The sequence below is a fragment of the Terrapene carolina genome, unplaced genomic scaffold (genome assembly GCF_002925995.2).
Source record: "Terrapene carolina triunguis isolate 2854851 unplaced genomic scaffold, T_m_triunguis-2.0 Scaffold194, whole genome shotgun sequence".
NCBI lineage: Eukaryota > Metazoa > Chordata > Testudines > Emydidae > Terrapene > Terrapene triunguis.
Genome location: NW_020664545.1, coordinates 4763644 through 4783338, shown reverse-complemented (window position 1 = coordinate 4783338; position 19695 = coordinate 4763644). Strand labels below are relative to the sequence as shown.

The 19695-nt window shown below is 44.7% G+C and overlaps 1 protein-coding gene across 2 annotated transcripts in view; it reads right to left on the bottom strand.

The window, feature by feature from the left end:
* Positions 1–14517, bottom strand: part of SBNO2 (strawberry notch homolog 2) — a 106145-nt gene extending 91628 nt beyond the window's left edge. For both annotated transcript variants that reach the window (XM_026654932.1, XM_026654933.1), the window contains exon 1: positions 14437–14517. The gene's annotated coding sequence lies outside the window, so the exon portion shown is untranslated. The remainder of the gene's footprint in view (positions 1–14436) is intronic.
* Between the last annotated feature and the right edge of the window lie 5178 nt (positions 14518–19695).

The window sequence follows — 19695 nt, the reverse complement described above, 5'->3', positions numbered from 1 at the left end:
AAATGTACAGCTTCACTTATACATCTAACAAACAGTAACTTATGAAGGGTAAAATCAATATCAGAAATTCTCCCTGTCTGTTCTACATTATCTCATGTCTTGGCTCTTGGCAACATTACATTTCACTTGATGGGTTCTCTACAGCATAGAGTGCATTCCTCTAAAAATGTACTTAGCTCCCTAAGAAAACTCTTACACAACAGCCTGTACCCAATTAGCAAAATGAAGAAAAACAGCTTAAGAACTGTAAGACTTTTGAACTCCAGAGATAATGAAATCCTCTCAGATACTAAACAATACTCTGCACTAAGATAGAGGACTTCTTCAGGAGGACCTCAAAGTGAATAAAACCTCCATTTTACAGAGGGGGAAACTCATGCATAGAGAGAAAACTTGTACAAACTTGTACTTGCATCCGAAGAAGTGGGTTGTAGCCCACGAAAGCTTATGCTCTAATAAATTTGTTAGTCTCTAAGGTGCCACAAGTACTCCTGTTCTTTTAACTTGTACAAAGACACCCGGAAAGCCAGTGGTATGATTGGGCACAAACTTCAAATATCCTGACTTCTAACCACTAGAAACCACTTCCTTGTAAAGTCTTCCACTCTAAAAGTAAATTAATCCCTTTGAAATAATCCACTTACCCAAAACAGATCAATGGTAATGTGCACTGCTAGAGAAAGTCTACCTTCACTCACAAGATCCACAATGGCTAACACTTAATTATCTAAATGGGCCATCCTGATTATCACTACAAAAGTTTTTTTTCCTCCTGCTGCTAATAGCCCACCTTAATTGATTTCTCGTTAGAGTTGGTATGGCAATCCCATCTTTTCATGATCTGTGTGTGTGTATACTTTTTGTTGGCTCCGATAAATTCAAGCATGTACACACAATTCTAGATCAGCCTGAGTTGATGCAAAACATCTTTGCAGTTGTATATTTACCTGTAAATTTGAGTACTGGAGAAAGCTGGAACACTGCAGTACTATGGTCCTTTGGTGGTCTCCGTTTTAGGTGAAAAGGATGTCACAAGAGAGGCAAAAAAGCCAGAAAGTTGAGACATGTAAGGGATCCACTTTTTCATCCTGACCCATCACACACTTGTTAGATTTACTGCCACAAAACCAACCGGCCTCCAGCAGAATGCAGTTTGTTTTCTGAACAGAGACTGTGGTTGCATAGCACAGTGGGTGCCATAAAAAAAAAAACACCACAAAAACATTTGCCACTCTGCCACAACTTCAGAACCATAAAATGTCTCCTATTCTAAATAGAGGAAGATACAACAGTTACATTACGTGCCAGGGGTGGTGAATGCAGAGAGTTTGTAATACCTCACTGTACACTCACACTTTGATATGGGCCAGTTGCTGGCTGGCTGACATATTTCAATTCCCAGAAGGTTCTAAAGCCATTCATAGTGATATTGCATGAACTCTGGGAATGAAGGTCAAAACTGGTCATGAAAAACCAAGAAGTGATGACAACCCCAGGGAGCTATTTCTGTTTCAGCATCCTACCAAAAGCAGATGGAAAACTACAAAAGTGAGAGCAAGTTTTGTACAAGGCCGCTGTCTCACTTCCAGGCACTGTGCTGCTATTCCAGGCTTTACATTACCAAGGACAGACACAGTGGAAGTCCACAACCCCCAAATCAAATGGTTCAGCGAATTTACACTCAATCCTTTCCTCCTTCAGCCCTCCTCCCAAACGGGCAGTAAATAACCCCCATCTTTTAGGCAAGTTACAGCTTCTCATCTTAAGATCTTGTAAGAGCCACCCAAAGCATCAAACAGGAATTATTCCCTACAAGCATCTCGTCTGTCCTAGAAACATCAGAACCTCCAAGCAAGCAGTGAACAAAGATAATTTAGTTAGAGATGCAAGACTTTTGACCCTAACAATGGGAGCAGCTATCACACTTTCACTACGTAGGCAGAAGTTTATTGGCATTCTAAGTTAGACATTGCTGGAAGTCATCTACAAAGACTCAACAGGCAAAGTTCTCTGCAACTAGAGTCATAGGTGGAAAACATATTCAAGGATCACTTTGTTCTACCAGCCTTCAGGCATTTGGGGATTGTTCAACACTTATGACTTCTGCTTTGGGAGAAAACTGTGCAGTAAAATAACAGTTCCAACTTCAAGAGTCATAAACTGCCCCATCCTCTCCTGGGAGCTAGAGAATATGAAATGCAGATATGGAGGGGGAAAGCAAAGTCAGTGGTAGAAGTTGAGTCATCTAACTCATCATAAAGAACAGGAGTACTTGTGGCACCTTAAGAGAGGCTCTAAGGTGCCACAAGTACTCCTGTTCTTTTTGCGGATACAGACTAACACGGCTGCTACTCTGAAACCTAACTCATCATGTACATCATGAAGTAGCAAACTCCTGCAATGGACACGTACATCAGCTCCCAGCCTTTGTCACATAATCTTAGCTGCCAGTTCCTTATCCTTGAAAAGTGCCAATAAAGTATCAACAAAAGGAAACGAAATTATCTAAATTCAATTCTCTAGTTTTAGCCAATGAAGTTTTAAAAACTGGACACTATTACTACTAAGCCTGCTACTTAGTTTGGACGCTTTTGTTTCATGACATAAGCCAATTCCTTAGTTTTAGCGCTATCCTAATAATTAAGATTAGAGTACAATCGCCCATTGATCACCCAAAAGCATATGATACCATCTGTCATGACCACCTTTGGAGGATACTGGCAGAGAGAGATTTCCAAAGCATCTAAATATACTCAGCACAAGTCTCCACCACCACCATCAGACTATGATGCAAACAGTAGTAAGCGACGCTGAGTGCACTGACTGCACAGAGTCTGAGACAAGGGTATGTTTTTTGCCCCAAGCCTCTTTAAGATATACCCAGAATTTATTATGATAGCCTTAGAAGGTTTTGACAAAATGGAAGGAGCTGGGATTTCCATTGGTGGACATCTTTTAACTGACCTCAGACACGTTGATGACACCACGCTCTTTGCTACAATCTCCGATGCAATACAAAAAACGACAAAGTTTATAACAAGGAACTGAGGAATAGGGACTATTCCTGAATGCAACAGAAACAAAATGCGTGTACATTGACATGACTAAGAAAAACAGGATGCAAGAACCCATCACAATTAATAGACAAGCTGTAGAGGCAGTAGATGAATTTAATTATCTCGGATCATACCAATCGAACCAAGGAGGCTGTTCCAAAGAAGTCGGAAGATTAGAGATGGCTCACTCAGCTATTGCCTCAGTTGAGAAAGTGTAGAAAAACAGTCGCATCTCACAATGTACAAAGGTGCGACTGGTGAAAATCCAAATTTTTTCCATAGCAATTTACGAATGCAAGTTGTCAAAAGTTAATGCTGCTGACAAGAAGAAAATGTAAGCTACTGAAATGTGGGCTGGAGAGTACTCTTGAGTATCTCCTGGGTGGAGAAAAAGATGAATACCTATGTTATAAATATTATTGGGGAGAAGCAAACACTGATGTCAGAAATCAACAGACACAAACTTATGTACTTTGGTCACATTAGGCACAGAGATGGAAACAACCTTGAGAAAGTTATTATGGAAGGCATAGTGGAGGGTAATCGTCGTAGGGGACAACCACCAAGGAGATTGATGGATGGGTGCTCGAAGTTAGCAATGGATCACAAAGGCTTCTGAAAATTCTGTTATGTCACTGATATTCAGGCATGAATACATGGATTTATGTAATCATTAGTATAGAGTTTAGCATCTTCCATCCAAATATCTCAAAGCACTTTCCAAACCGATTATGCCTCCAAATATAATTGTGAAGTCATGATGCTTACTCTACAGGTGGGTAAACAGACATAGAAGTGATCAACTGTAACCAGTCCAGGAGACTTGGGCATCACCACAGAAAGCTCAATGAAAAGCTTAGAGACCAATACTGGTCAAAAAAGCACACGGTATCAGGATATATGAAGAATGTGATAGAAAATACTGAAAATATCATGATATAAATCACTGGTATAGACACACTATTCAGGGTGACTTCAGTTCTGGTCGCCCCATCTGAAAAATGATATAGCTAATAAAAGCAAACACTTTATTTTACTAAAAGCATAACATGTGGAACTCAGTGCCACAAAATACTGTTGAGCAGAAGCGTTTAGGACACTTATATCTCAACATCCAGAGTAATGCTAGACAGGATACATTTATAAATTATATAAATTCTCAGGCTTCAGGGCACAAGGCAGCCGCTGGAACTACTCCTATGGACCAACAGTTGAGCACAACCAGTAACCCCATGCTAAGCAGTAAGCATGCACTATTGCCAAGACAGATGTAGAAAAGGAACCCCAGCAGAATAAAGTGAATGTTTATAAACACAAGAACAGTAATTTCCCTCTGTAAGGATCACAAAGAACTAATGAAGCGATCTTTCAACATGATTTAGAGCAGAGGCACTCAAGTGATGGATTACACACACTCATGAAAAAGCCATTAGGCTCACTCCTTAATGGCTGGACATCCTATGCTTAATAATGAAACTGTTTTCCTACGCAGCAAGATAAAGCTATGAGCAGTCTAATTATATCAGGAGTCATTCTGATTGAGATATATGAACTGTTTCAATATAAATAGACTTTCACTTAAACAGTTCATCATGATAGAGTTTTCCTACCCATTCCAGGCCCACAATGGGGCAGCTTTTGTCTGCAGCTATGGAATAGGACTAGTTGGAAGTGAAGAACAGAGAGAGATTTAGATTTTCAAAAGTGGCTTAGGCTTTTTGGAGAGTGACAGCGATGTGTGTGGCAATCTACTTTGAACTCACACTGACTGGCGAGTCGAGAAACTCAATAAGCGGCTCCGCTATAATCAGGATCAATAAGACCATGAGTAAGTGCCCAATTTCATGGGCATAAACCATTAAGAAAGCTGTACAATACCAGTTGCATATGTCATCGTCTATAAATACAAGCGTTTCCTCTATGACGTGCTGTTACAGAAAGCTGGCTAGGAAACCACAGGTATGCAGAGTCAAACTCAACTTTGCCATTCTTGAATTACATGGGTCTGATAACAAAAAGCCCTTGGGAACTTGATCACTGTGGTACATCTTCAGGTAGGAAAAGGAACTAGATCATTCTCTTCCCAGCTGTCCATCCACAGACACTGCATGCAAATGAAATTTGGAAGCTTGCTACACCCACCCATCTCCCTGATTCCTTATGTCAACTGACAATAGCTGTCAGGTGCATACAACTTTCAAAGGACCACCGCCTTTGTTAGCAGGGGCGCTAAAAGTTAAACTGAACTCTCTTAATAAACACACACACACACACTATCTAGATATATATATATATATATATATATATATATCCCCCAGAAATAGGAACTAAGGAACTTTGGAAACTGAAAAAAGATTTTCACATCTCAACAGCCAAGCCAGATGCAAGTTCCCCTTTATGTTCAAACAATATACAGAGAGAAGTACTAATTCATACCAAGCAGCAATTTGTCATGAGTGATGAGAGGACGCTGGAAATCACGACTCCTGAATTAATTTGCTCTGCTAATGACTTATTTTGTGACAATGGGGAAACCTTAATCTTTTCTGTTCCTCAGTATACCCATCTGTAAAATGGGTCTAGTAACCTCTCAGGGGGTCTGAGAGGTCTCATCATAGTCTGAAAAGCACTGAGATTTTCAAATGAGGGTTGCTATGTGAGTGCAAAGTTTAATATGATCAAAACTAGCAGGTGCTTGCCTCCTTAGCCCACAATTCTATATTTAAATGGGAAGTGCCAAACGATTATTTGTAATCCTTTCCATTATTTGCTGTAATCTTTAAAAATGGAAAGTTTTTCCCCAACTGGTTTAGTCCCTTTTCATTTGGCACACTTAGTTTCTCAAAGAGCAAAACTCAATATGATTCTGCTTTGTTTATCTCCTTGTCTGAGGATCTGCATATCAGTCGTACTTGGAAAAGGGCTCCCCCAAATTAATCTGTGCACCCTCTGCTAGCCAGGCATCAGACTACGCAGGAGTAGAGCAAGAACTACTCTAGGGTAATTCAAAGAGAGGGTCTTTTTACAATTCCTTAGCAATAGATTGATGAATTTATGTTTGAAAGACAGATATTCAGAATCTAGAGTTTGTTCCCTACCAACTAGACTATGAAGGTAGATTCAAATGGGTAAATTGAAACTGCTTTTTTAAATAAAAACAAAGAATCAGCGTATTATCAACTGTAGTGCAAAATATAGCAAATTGTAACCCAACTCACCCAATCACAGATTAACGTGCAATTTAGAAAGAGTTATGGGAAAACAACTGAAGAAACCTAACTTTAAACTGATTCTGAATAGAACCAAGTCTACTTATGACAGACAGCAAAGGATAACATCAACATGAAAGATATTAAGTATACTGTATGTGATTAAAATGGAGTCACTTTAGGGCATGCCGTGCCACACAGTTTATGACACCCTGATCTCTTGAACACTCTGGACACATCAGAATGTACCTGAGATACATTTATTTAAAAGCACAGATTTTACACTACCCTAACTCTGTAAAGTTTGCATTCCCAGCGTATCAGAACTGTGCATAGGCCTGAGCAAGAAAGCGGTAAAAACTTCCTCACTGCTTACCTTGGCTGTGCAAGTTATTAGAGAGTCACAGCATGGCTGTAAAGAATATATTTGGCAGATTAACTGCTCGAATTGTACACTCAGTAAACAAAGGGGAGAAAAGTTGAGATCATTTCCAAGTTTCTTGCCATCTACACGGGCAAGAAGGTGGTGAAGGTAAAAAAAAAAGCAAACTTTACTTCTAAAGATACAAGTGTCTACGGCACAAAGAGGAAAAGCTTCACCTTTTAAGCAGCCCTAATCCCACCTCTTTGAAGCTCAGACCATACTGCAGAATCAAAGGCGCTTGTTGGGAGGGAATTTGCTCCTTTAAATGAAAATATCTGCTCTTCCACAATTCAGTCAAGCCAAAAGATAAAGCCAGGTGGGTTTAAATTAGTGGTGTAACAGACTTAATTACAAGTGCCAGGAAAAGGCTCAGCAGTTGGAAAACAACACACCCAGAGAGAGGCCTCTTGGATTATAAAAACAGAAGGAGATAGAAGTACAAACAATGAACCCTATTTGACAAAGTCATGGCAAAACTTAAACTGCCGGAGGACACTAACGGAGAAATTGCACTCTGCAAAGAAATGTGGGTCTAATTCAATACAAGCCGCCACACTAATGCAACACTGTGGCTGGGAATTTAAATGCACAAGAATCGGGAAATCTCTCTAAAAATAATAACTCAGCCCCTTTGCACAACTGTAGCATTTTATATCACTCAGTACATTGTTAAAACCTCTTAATCTATAATGTACAAAGCAGATGAGTTATGGTTGCTGCGGGAATCTTTGAATGTCTTGACTTGCACATTTACATTCTCAGATATAACACTGCATTATCAGCTTCCCCTAATTAATTTTCTTCTGTTTAAAAAAATAAATGGAGAACTGGCTGAGCATACATTCAAATAAACATGCTGTGTGAGGCTGTAATAAATTCACTTTGTGCATTTATTTGAAGGCATACTCACCTGTAGTCTGCAGGGTCAAACAGTGAAATAAACTCAACCCTGAGTATTTTATTTCCATCCCTACTTGGACATTACAAAAGGGCTGCCAAGCTCAAGAAGGGGGAATAATGGAATTGGGGAAAGAACTTCTCAAGAAGCACCACAGCATTGGAAGCTAGGACTCCTGAATTCTTTTATTTGCTTTTCCACTAAGCCTGGTCTATACTTGCAAGCGATATTGATATAATTGTGGCAGTTAAAGGTGTGGGTTTTTTTTTACCAACAGAGTTATATACCAGTACAAGTTCTAGTACAGATGCAGTCATATCAGTATAAAAGTGCCTTATACTGGTATAGTTATTCCTCCTCCCACATGGAATAGGATTACCAGTGGAAAGCTCCCTTGTACAAACCCTTGTATCCACAACTAAACAGATAGTAACTAAAGTGGTACAACTTTCTAGTGTGGGCAATTCTAGTGTACAAATGACTTTGTAACTTTGGGCAAGTCACTTAATCCCTCTGTGCTTCAGAGACTCCAACTGTAAAACGGATATACTATCAGATAAGGTTGTTGTATTAGCTCACTAATGTTTATGATGTGCTTTGAGATTCACAGGTGAAATGCACTATAGAAAGGCAATAATAAATATTCATATATGGAAACCTAAAAAAGCTTACTTTTGAGTCTTGCTGTTGACGTAGACCCCCCGAGGTTATTCCCCGAATTCCCCAAGAAAAAGGCAAGAAACTTTCTATTCTGCCCCATAAGCTTAACAAATTGAGCATCCTAGTAAGATTAAGCAGCCCCATGTTTCAGCTGCTTTACTGACAACATACACTGGAGAGGAACTTTGCTGTGTTAACCCAAACGCGGATATATTTTACATTAAATCTTCTATAGATACTTTCATTTCAAGACAGCACAATACAACTTTATTGCTGCTGAGTTATCTGTAATTCTGACCTCATTTGTCATTCAGTCAGCTTGCAGAATGACATTAGGACATTATGTTTCATGCTTCCCCAGACCTCAGTTCCATCAGCAGAACTGTCAGAGCACCAATTCACAGTTCAGAGTTTCATATTTCTTCCCCACAAAGGACTCGCTGTAAAGCACAGTCTCTCCCTTCACTCACAGACTGCCTTGACTTTAATGGTTCAACTTGAAATTCAAACATTTTGTTTACAGCAATGGAATACTGCTTAAATTAGGACCCAAATACAGTTTTAGGATGGATTACTTCAAGTGAAGCAAATTATAGGGAGGGAAGAGGCAGAATCCATCTATCAGAGCCCTTTTATTTGGTAGAAGAGATAAAATGACGTATTTCTATTTCCAGGTAGAAAAGTCATACACAAGAAAATGCCTCCCTCCCCCAACTCTGCCAAGAAACTCAGAACATTTCTGTGGAAACCTATAAACCACCACGTACACACTTGGCTGTGCTCTGAAATTTCAAAGGCACAAAAGGTTGTACAACCCCTACGAGAGAGCACAAAGAGAGGCTCAGGCAACATGGGTAACTAAGAGCAGCAGTACGTTCAACCGAGCATCTGACACATCAGGGCAATATCACCACTGGCAAAAATGCATACAGTGTCTTTAACTTCAACAGAGTCGTACCTGCTCACACTAGCTGTGTACTCCATCCTGCAAGACAGCATGTAAGAAGATCATAAATAATCCTAATATCTAGCATTGATATACGTGTACAGCACCCGGCACGATGAGGCCCCAATCCTGATACCTGGGCAGGACTTCCATCAAAAGGACTCTAAGTGCTTTACAAACATGAATTAAACCACAAAACATACCTATGAAGTAAGCATATATTATACTATTCTATTAATGGGGAAAACAGAGGCACAGAAAGGGAAAGTGGCTTGCCCAAGGTCATACAGTAGGTCAATGGCAGAGGCAAGAGATGAACCCAGGTCTCCAGATTCTCTATCCTGTGCCTCAGCCACAAGACCATCCTTCCTCTGCCTCGTGATCCAATCACTACCTAGGGAAGTAAGGGAATGAAGTTAGGGTATATCTACACTACAGCAGTATAGCTATGGGTCTGCAGGTGTGCTGCTGTAAGGCCATAGTGTAGTGGCTTCCTACATCGATGGGAGGGGTTTTTCCATCGAGGTAGGACAGGTAATCTACCTCTCGGAGAGGCAGTAGCTAGACGGATGGAAGAATACTTCCATCAACCTAGCCACATCTGAACCAGGGGTTAGGTTGATCTAACTACGGTACTTTGAAGCGCAAAACTTTTCAGTCCTGAGTGAAGGTCAATCCAAGTTCTCGGTGTACACCAGGCCTCAGAAGGAGTGCATGGCGTCTGTCTAGCCCAAAAGATCCTGGCCCCGTGTGCAGCCCTACCCGAGGAGTTATGAATGCTCTGATTGACCACATCACCACTCCCAGTGGAAAAAGCTGTACAAAGACATCAAAGCTTGCCTCCTTACTAGTCATAAATACATAAACATATCACTTTAAGCTCGTTTCAGGCTGGCTCAACATGTATTTTGCTATGTCAGTCTTTTTCACAGTAATATGTTTACAGTTCTAGATCATGTTACCAAAAAGACTGGAAAGATTTTAAATTTTAAAAAAATGTTTCAAAGAAGAATATAAACCTCTCTTAATTAAGCCTAGAAGGCTTTCCTGACAGATTCAGACTCTAGTGATTAAAATCACAACTCAGTTTTCACTGACTGCACAGTTAGCTCTTTATTACAGTGTTACTGTTCAAAAAAACATTAAAGTTGTGTCAGCATTTCCATTATAAACCATTTCAGGAGTCTATAACTTAGCTGTTTAAAAAGACTACTCCATGCTGAAACTTGCTGTACAAGGTCCCCGCATGGGAACGGTTTTAAACGCACACAATGTGTCTCAAAAAATATTTTCTGTCCATTTATACGTTAATGTAAAGAAAAGTATCTTACTGAAACAAGATGAAAGTAGCTCCAATTTTTAAAGCACGTGTCCAGTGAGGTGGTAATGCTCTATACCGCCTACAAGTTACTGGTTCCTGCTGTCTCCTGACTCAGTCAACAGGGGCTTGGGGGGGGGGGGGAGAGATGATGCAGCCTGTGGGAGAGGGAATATCTCAATGCTCAGCAGTGACCCAAAGGGAGTCCTCTCTTACTCAAGAGTGGGGAGCATAAAGCGTGGGAAAAGATGGAGGACTCTATGGATTTGACAGGAGGTTAAGGACCCTTGGGGGAAGGAAGGGCAAGTTAGTATGTGAAAGAAAAAAATTTCATGGCAGCTCAGCAGGTTTTCAGAGCATTTTTAAAGGGACAGTGTCAAATCGAGACCTAGTTACTTAAAAAAAAAAAAATTTCAGGCAGAGTGTTACTTTTAATGGCTATTAGCCAGGATGGGCAGGGATGGTGTCCCTAGCCTCTGTTTGCCAGAAGCTGGGAATGGGCGACAGGGGATGGATCACTTGATGATTCCCTGTTCTGTTCATTCCCTCTGGGGCACTTGGCACTGGCCACTGTTGGAAGACAGGATACTGGGCTAGACAGACCCTTGGTCTGACCCAGTCTGGCTGTTCTTATGTTCTAAGTTGATGATAATACCAAGCAGCTCTAACTCTGCCAGCCCTATATTATTCAAATATTAGAAAACTAGAATGCAACTATTAAACTTTGGTGCTCTAGAATAATGCTGATTTTGCAAGTATCAAGATACCTGAAGATTTTAGACTCTTGCTTCGAAGGGTTAAAAAAATTCAGACAATTAAAGTGAACGTATGTTTCCTTTAAATGGTACATAAATATAAGAAAAGTGCAAGGTTTCAGCAATACAGCTTTCATAGGGGTTTGACCACCAGACTGTATAGCTGGAAAGTATCATTATCTGGATGGGAAAACGGATGCATAAAAGCTAAGTGATTTGCCAGGGGTCCCACGAAGAGCAAGAGAAGGGGATGGGAACAGGCTCCTGACTCGGCATCCTATCCACCGGACTTTGTTGGAAAACTACTTCTTTATGGGATAAATGGACGCACACTGTACTCATGATGATATTACAACCAACTTGTCCATCAAATAAATACAATACAGCCATCTTCCATCAACAAGAGCCTGTTTTGGTAACCCCTGCACACCCACCTGACAGAACCAACCCAGCTACGCAAAAGGGATCTAGAATCCCTCCTGTCTCAAACTCTTTCAACAGAACTGTTAACTTACAAATTCCGACTGTAGGGCTACATTCTCCCTCAGGTTAGGCCTGTGCCACCCCCTCTGCCACACCCCACCCTGAAGACAATAGGATTGCACAGATACAACAGAGGGCACGTTGTGGCCTGCAGAATTTACAAGTGATGATGATGCACAAGCCAAAGAGTACCCAAGGAAACTTTCAGAACCCTTAGTGAGTTTGGAGGACTGGAATTTAGAAAAGCCATCTATTTTTATTGTAAATGGAGAACATTTGCTTTGGAATCAAAATAAAAGTAGAACCTAAGTCCATTTTTTACAGTCTCTTGTCACAGCAGAACCCCGCTTTAAGCACTGAACTGATATTTAACAACATTAAGATCCAAGTATATAGGTGACCACTAGCAGCACTAGAGTTAAGAACCTGTCACAGCATAAGCTCCATTTTTCAGGGGCTACGAACTGGGCAATTAAGATCAGCACCATTGTGGGCAAGAACTTGACAGTCAAGGTCTCAGCGCAGGACGGATTTCTGAAGTGAGACACTCATTGGTTTCTGTCACTTCAGCCTGTTCCCCGTGCAAACAGTTTTATTTTGGGAAGTAAGTTTTACGTGGGATTAGAAAAGCCTGGTCCTTGCTTCAGACTAGGAATTAACATTAGAATTTTTTTTTCAAGTGCATAGTAAACTTTACTTATTTTTAAAAATACATTTTCATGCTAGAAAAATCCAGGATGCTGTGAAGTAATTACATGGAAAAGGCTGGTGGTCTAGACATCAAATAGGGACAGATTCTGATACCCCCTACTCACACCAAATAATCCACGAATAATCACATTTTAGTCCTTCAGTCTACTTGTAGAGTAACATGCTACTCAGCCTCAGAAAGGATGGAAGAATCTGGCCCATAATACACATAAAAAGGGAGTGTATTCATAAATTCAGGAGCTACTTTACTTCCATAAGAGATTTCCTTCTTGTTCTTCAATAATATCTAAAAACAACCAGGCAAAATTTAATAGAGAGGCATATTAGCATGCGGAATAGTCTCCTAAGGATTTGAAGGAAGCCTTGCTATGCAAGTCATTTAACAGTTAACTGAAAGGCCCCTAGAGAATGTACTGTCAGGAACAAGACTACGCTGTCAGTAGAAACAGATAGGTAGATGAGGCAATAGGTCATTTCCATCACTAACATCGAAGTAAAAAGCCACAGTGTATTAGAGAGCCTATCTTTCCCCACAACAAAAGGGCCAGACTTCAAAAAAAAATAAATTGTTTTTATTTAGCTGTATAAGAGAAGCAGCCTCATCAGGATTGGGCGGAGGAAGGGTCCATTGTATTAGGTGCTGTACACACAAATTGAGGGTTAATCTGGACAAACTATCTGTCCCCAAATACTACCAGGGGACTCAGAACACCAGGTGTTACACCTTAATACAATAACCGAGGTCCTTCAAAGGCAGGCCAATATAACTCCTCCCTTCCTGTCCCAAACTATCATGTGGTATTATTTTACACTCTTTAAGAGTTCTCCCACTGCACCCCAGAAGTGATTGCATTTGAATGATGGGCGAGATGATTCTTGTAAATGGGTTTTGGATAAAACGGGCTACGTAGAGGTAAGATTATCTTCTACAGTACCTGGGGATGGTTCAGACTAGATACCAAACCAGATTCTCAGCCTTAACTCTAGGCATCATGACTAGCATGGGTAAACCAAACCTTTGGCCCACGTAGATAGTTGCATTGCTTGGACTGTGCTTCAGGAAATGACTCAAACAGCTGCACCTTCAGGGCTGTCAAAACTCTGACTAATAAAGATAACTTGAGGAGGAATAGCCTCCTTGGAGGAATTGAGGAACAGGGTCGCCCAGGGAGGGGCAAGTGGAGCAATTTGGTCCAGGGGCCCCCACGAGAATACAGTATTCTATAGTATTGCAACTTTTTTTGTGGAAGGGTCCCCCTAAATTACTTTGCCCCGGCCCCCTGAATCCTCTGGGCAGCCCTGCTGAGGAAACCTGAAGCACTATCCCCTCCCTTTCAGAAAAGAGTAAGAAATGAGGTAACGGACAGGGAAGAAGGTGCAGGACAGAACTCTCCCCCCAAGAACTGACCCTGGGGAGAGGAATAGCAGAGAGACCTGCCCCCCCCCCCAGCTCCCCAGAGACCCTGACCTGAGGGGGGGCGGGAAAGAAGAGAAACCTAGCCCCCCACTTAGCTTCCCTGACCCCCCGGGGTGGGGGGAGGAGTAAGCAAAGAGCCCTTCCCTCATATGGTTCACCAGAAATCCTGACCTGAGAGAAGGGGGGGGGGGGGAGTAGAAGCAGAGAAACCTACCCCACCCCTGTGGCTCTCCAGGGACTCTGACCCAGAGACCCTGACCCGGGGGGAGGGGAGCAAAGGGCCTTGCCCCCCCCGGCTCCCCAGAGACCCTGACCCGGGGGGAGGGGAGCAAAGGGCCCTGCCCCCCCCGGATCCCCAGAGACCCTGACCCGGGGGGAGGGGAGCAAAGGGCCCTGCCCCCCCGGCTCCCCAGAGACCCTGACCCGGGGGGAGGGGAGCAAAGGGCCCTGCCCCCCAACTTCTCTGCTCCCCAGAGACCCTGACCCGGGGGCTCCCCGGTCCCAGCCCCGCGGGTCTCTCCGCACGTGGGGGTCCCGGGGGGTAGCGGGCGGCCCTCACCTGGTCCCCAGGGGCGTCGGGGTTCTGACTCCCTCCTAGAGGCGGCTCCTCACTTCCGGGTTCGCCGCCGCCATCTTGGAGGCGTGTTGCGTACACGAACTTCCGGCCCGCCAGACCGGAACCGGGGGGAGGCAACGGAGCGGGGGTAACGGGAGGGAGCCGCCACCTGCCACCTCCCCGCCCCCACTACCCCCCTCCTGCTGCACCCCCCCCCCTTCCCTAGTGCCCCCTGCCCCCACCTCCGCCCCCTGCCACCCCCCTTCCCTAGTGCCCCCCGCCCCGCCTCCTGCTGCCACTGCCCCCCTTCCCTAGTGCCCCCCGCCCCACCTTCGCTACCTACCACCCCCTACTGCTACCCAACAACCTACCACCCCTGCACTGCTAACTGCCACCCCCTTTTTAAATTAGGATATCTCCATTAATTTATCTCCTAAAACTGGAAGGGACCTTGAAAGGTCATTGAGTTCAGCCCCTGCCTTTACTAGCAGGACCAAATACTGATTTTGCCCCAGATCCCTAAGTGGCCCCCTCAAGGATTGAACTCACAACCCTGGGTTTAGCAGGCCAATGCTCAAACCACTGAGCTATCCCTCCCCCTGCCACTACCCAACTCCCTGCTCCTACCGCCACCCCCTCCTACCTACCACCACCCCCCCTGCACCCTGTCCTCTGCTGCCTGCTGCCACCCCCTGCTACTTACCACCCCTAGTGCAACCCCCTGCTCCCCATGGCTACCCCCTGCACTGTCCTGCCTGCTGGAGTGCCACAAGTGTCAGCTGTGGTATTTGGGGCTGACATTGCAGAGAGCTACCGGGGCTGTAGGAATAGTGGGGGACGGTCTCCTGCTCTTTTTCTCCCCGACGGTGTGGTGTGGGTAAGAACAAAGGAGACGAGACAGGACTGCTGGGTTCTATTCCTAGCTCTGACACCTCAAGCAATTTGCTTGCCAGTCGCAGAGCCCGGGTCTGTGGAGACGTTCGAGTTCGGGCTCTGAAGTGAGGGAGCCGGGAGGATTTCAGGGCCCAAGCTCCAGCCATCCAAACGGCTGCACTACAATTTTCGGTGCCGTCGCGTGAGCCCGAGTCTGTTGGCTGGGCTGTGAGACTCGCTGCTGCGGGGACGCACCCAGCGTGCCTCGGTTTTCCAACTTGCAAAATGGGGCTGGCGATAACCTACCTCGTGAGATAGCTAAACACTGTTGGAACTGGACTGGATTTCCAGGGACGTCACAGTGGCAGAGCTACGGTTGCTTCTGTCCCACACCGACCCAGTGTTCTCATTCTGTGAATTGACAACAGATCTGCTGAGTCATTGAATTGAAGTGAATGAAACTCTCTGTTCTGGAAACGAACCCAGCTACCTTTCCAATGGTCTTCTTTTGGTTTCCTTCCTGTCCCTTGTGTTGGATCTTTGCCACTTTTAATTCCCTGGACACCTAGACAAAAATAAACCCCGATGGGCTCATGCAAAAAGTGCATTCCACAGGGGTCTATTTTTATGTTGGCATTAACTGTTCTAATCCAAGCACAACAATGCAGATATCCCACTTTTGCTCCATCTCTTCAGCTAGAAACTACCGACAGCCCAGAACCACTGCCATCCGCTTGGCCTTTACCATATCAACGTCCAGTGCGATAAGCTAGTGAGAAGAAGGGCTGCGAGCATGAATAAAACAGGAGGGTTCCCAGACAGTGTAAAACAAGGAGCCTCTATGTTTGTTGTGGGGTCAGGTGTTGGTTTACTTGCTGTTGTGGTGAATGAAAAGGCTTTCATGCCTGGCAGCGCCAATGTGTGCTGGTTGCCACGTTCATGCCCTCCTTTCCCCTCTGCTCGCAGCCTGTTCTTGCCCAGTGTTCACTGGCCACAGCCAGTAAAAAGCCCACCTGGCTCCGCCCCAAGGCCCCCTCCTGCTGCTTGCGGCTAGTTGCCCCAGCCCTGTCAGGCTGCCTCCTCTTCTGGGAAGCCTGCTGGGTGGAGCTGGGGCAAGGGCGGCTATCCTATGGCCTGGACTTGGGGTTGCTGGGGCTGCCCAGCGCTGGGGGGCCCCCGGAGCTGGGGCTGCACTGCCTGCCACTCCAGGGCTGGAGGCGCTTGGGTGGCCTGGGGTGGGGGGGGCAGGCTGGGAGGGGGAGGACTCAGGTAGAAGGGCTGGGCCAGGCCAGGGGCTAGCCTCCCCCTGCCCATGCTTCACCCATCCTCCATAGTGTTGTAGCAGCAGCAGTGATCTGTATACTCTCTATAACCTGTATGCTCAAAAGGTCTGTTACACTCCCCCCCACCCTTTGTCTCCTCTCCCTCTTTGAATACCTGTGAAGTGGCTTTCCCCCTCCCTCCTGGAATGCTTGTGGGATGAAGGGGCTGCTTAAACAGCTGGAAGATCAGAAGAGCTCCTAGATAGACAAGATGTCTGGGACTCTAATTAGGCAGCACTCACACACCCAATGCATGGACACTGTCCGAGGTGGAGTGTGACCAACCAGACGCAGCCAAGTCATCTCTAGTTGCAGGCCATGAGGAGCAGGTCCTTAAAAGGGGAAGGGGCCACCTGCTCAGCAGTGCACTCACAACCTTGTACCTCCCGTGGAGGCCCTTCGCCCGGACCGCCTGGTCAGTGGTTCGCTGCGTTGCATTCCATTGTGCCTCGGGAAGACTTACCTTCATCACACAGTCCATCGTTGTGCTGTGGGACACTTACCTTAAAGGATCCTGACATCTCCAGTGCTGTGCCTGTCCTGGGAGCGTGAGTATGCGAGTGTGAGTGTGACACACACACACCTTTTTGAGCTTAGCTATCAGTATAATAAACGTGCTGCTTTCTGCCAAACTCTGGTGGGTCATTAGTCCTCCCTAAGCTTACTAGCTGCCCCAATTTCAGGTAACACATGACACAGAGAGAGCCTAAGTAGATGGGTTCATCCATTTGCAGTGTTTCCCTGTGGAACTCACCAGTGAATGTATCTTGCAGGTCCCCCCTCTATGTCCAATAGAGGATTTGAGTCTGTTTCAGAGCCACCTAAAGGGCTTGGCTCTTTAGTTCAAGTGGTAGCAGCTCATGCTTTTAGTTCTGGAGGGCCTCAGTAACAGCCATCACACCTACTAACAGGGAGAGCCGATCACAAATAGGAGCCACTGAACCCCACAATTGTGAAACCCCAACTTCAGCAGCTAAAATGGGGCCCAGCTTCCTAGAGCCTGGGGTCACAGACTTACAGGTCCCCTCCCCGAAGTCATAACAGTGATTGAAGGGATTCTATATAAAGTTTTAGGGTTTTCTGGACCATGGCCTCATCAGCTCATATGTTAAGCAGTTGGGTCACCAGGAATTCCTCCAAATAGGTTCAAGGACTCTCAGAAAGATACCGGAAGCCCTACTGAAATTCTCAAACCCACACACATGGGCGATGCTGAAACAGGAGGGGTACTGAGCAGGATCAGTTTAAGTGGGAACCCCAGCAGGAATAACATCCCCGTTGTAAAGTTCTGTTTAGCCACCGCCAAACACCATCTAACAGCCACTCTATCGCCATCAAAAGAAATTAACTTCAAAGGAGGTAAAGAGAACAAAAGGATTTTTTATCATAACAGCCTTTGAGGAAGCCAGCCTGCCTCCCACTCATCATCCTGCCTGGGAGTCCTGAGTGTGCATTTAATTAAACATGCTCAGTTGTCTATATGTGCAATTTCCTTGACATCTGTTTCCATTCCATATCTTCGGGGGTTATGCGCCCAGATTTTATTGAGCTGGATTTTATCCAGAGTTAAGAACAACAAAATGTAACAGAACCTCCCAACTTCCTTGTCTCTCCCCCACTAGGTCAGCCTCTACCTCCTCCATACAGCCCTTGTTTTAACTCCAAGCCCATTCTTCCACCAGCCCAGGAAAGTGTGTGGGAGCGTGGGCTTGGAGCCTATCGGCTCTGCTCCCTCACCAGCCACTGCTGAGTGACACAAAGCCCCCTCTCCTATTCCAGAAGCAGAGCATGCTACCTGCAGAGCATTCTCCATCCCTGCCGGCCCAGAGGGAGAGACAGGGCCAGGGGGATCAATTCACCTGCAGCAGGCACAGCCAGATCAGAAACTGTGCAATCTTCCCACACACACCAGCCCGTGGCAATATGCCCCCACTCCATCTTGATATGATCACCCCCAAGAATAGCCAGCTTTTCAGTGCTAATTAAAGTGTACAGCAGATAATAGCTGGCTAGAGTCTTGCGTAATGTAGCCAGTTGTTGCAGAATTCGCTGCCCGGACACTATCCCATTGCAGCTCTCCACACTGGGGAAGTTATTCTGGCTACACTCTGCTTGTGGCAAGACACACACGAATCTAGATCCCCAAAGGGAAAAGGCTTTGAAACTGACCAGTTCACATTTTAATTGGACGTTGAAAAACAGTACGTGAAACGCTCAGAAACTGAGCATGATGTTGCAAAATGGTCCTGGCACCCCCAATCTACCTTTCCGCGTTCTCCTGCTGGCATCAGTTTAGGAATTGGACTTTAAGCTATCAGCGTCAAGAGAAGATTTGTTTACGTATCTCTCTTTCTAATAACACCTAGGAGGAGTCGCTTATTTTTCACCAACAGTTGTCGTGAGCAAAGTGCAAGAAGTAATACAGATGGTGACTTTCCCTTTCTGTTTCTATGTGTATTTATGAAAGGCTCAAGACGGTATCTTCAGGGCACTTTCACTTTCTGCGTCTCAGACCCAGGCACAGAGTTTGTTGTGTTAGGGATTCTAACGCTGCTGGCGAATGTTTATAGCCAATAACTTGGTTCATTTGTGTGTGATTTCATCAAAATAATTTCAAGGCAGCTTCTGGCTTTGTAAAATCTTTTCTTTCCAGGACCAAACATGGGGGCTTTGACTGTTAGACCATATCCCTTGAATGTATGATTCTTTTCTGGTCCTTATGCCACACCCAGTGCTCGTGCTGGGATATTTAAGCACCTTGGAAATGCGTTACAGTCCATGCTTCCTTGCTAGACTGCAGATCTCTCCCCACTGGTAGCTAGGACAGGCAGTGAATACATTGCCTGCTTCTGCTTTAAGAATGCCAGCTGTGTCCCTTGAGAATGATTGTTGTAGTCTGTTTGTTCCAAGATGTATTTTTAAGAGTTTAAAGAGTCCCAGAGCTCTTTTGTTTAATGTAATATAGAGATGAATAAATACATATACTGGAAGCACAAATATTAGTCTACTCTGCAATTAAACGGTCTCCTCCCATAATTGACAATCCCTAGGCAGCTGGTGTGCTGTG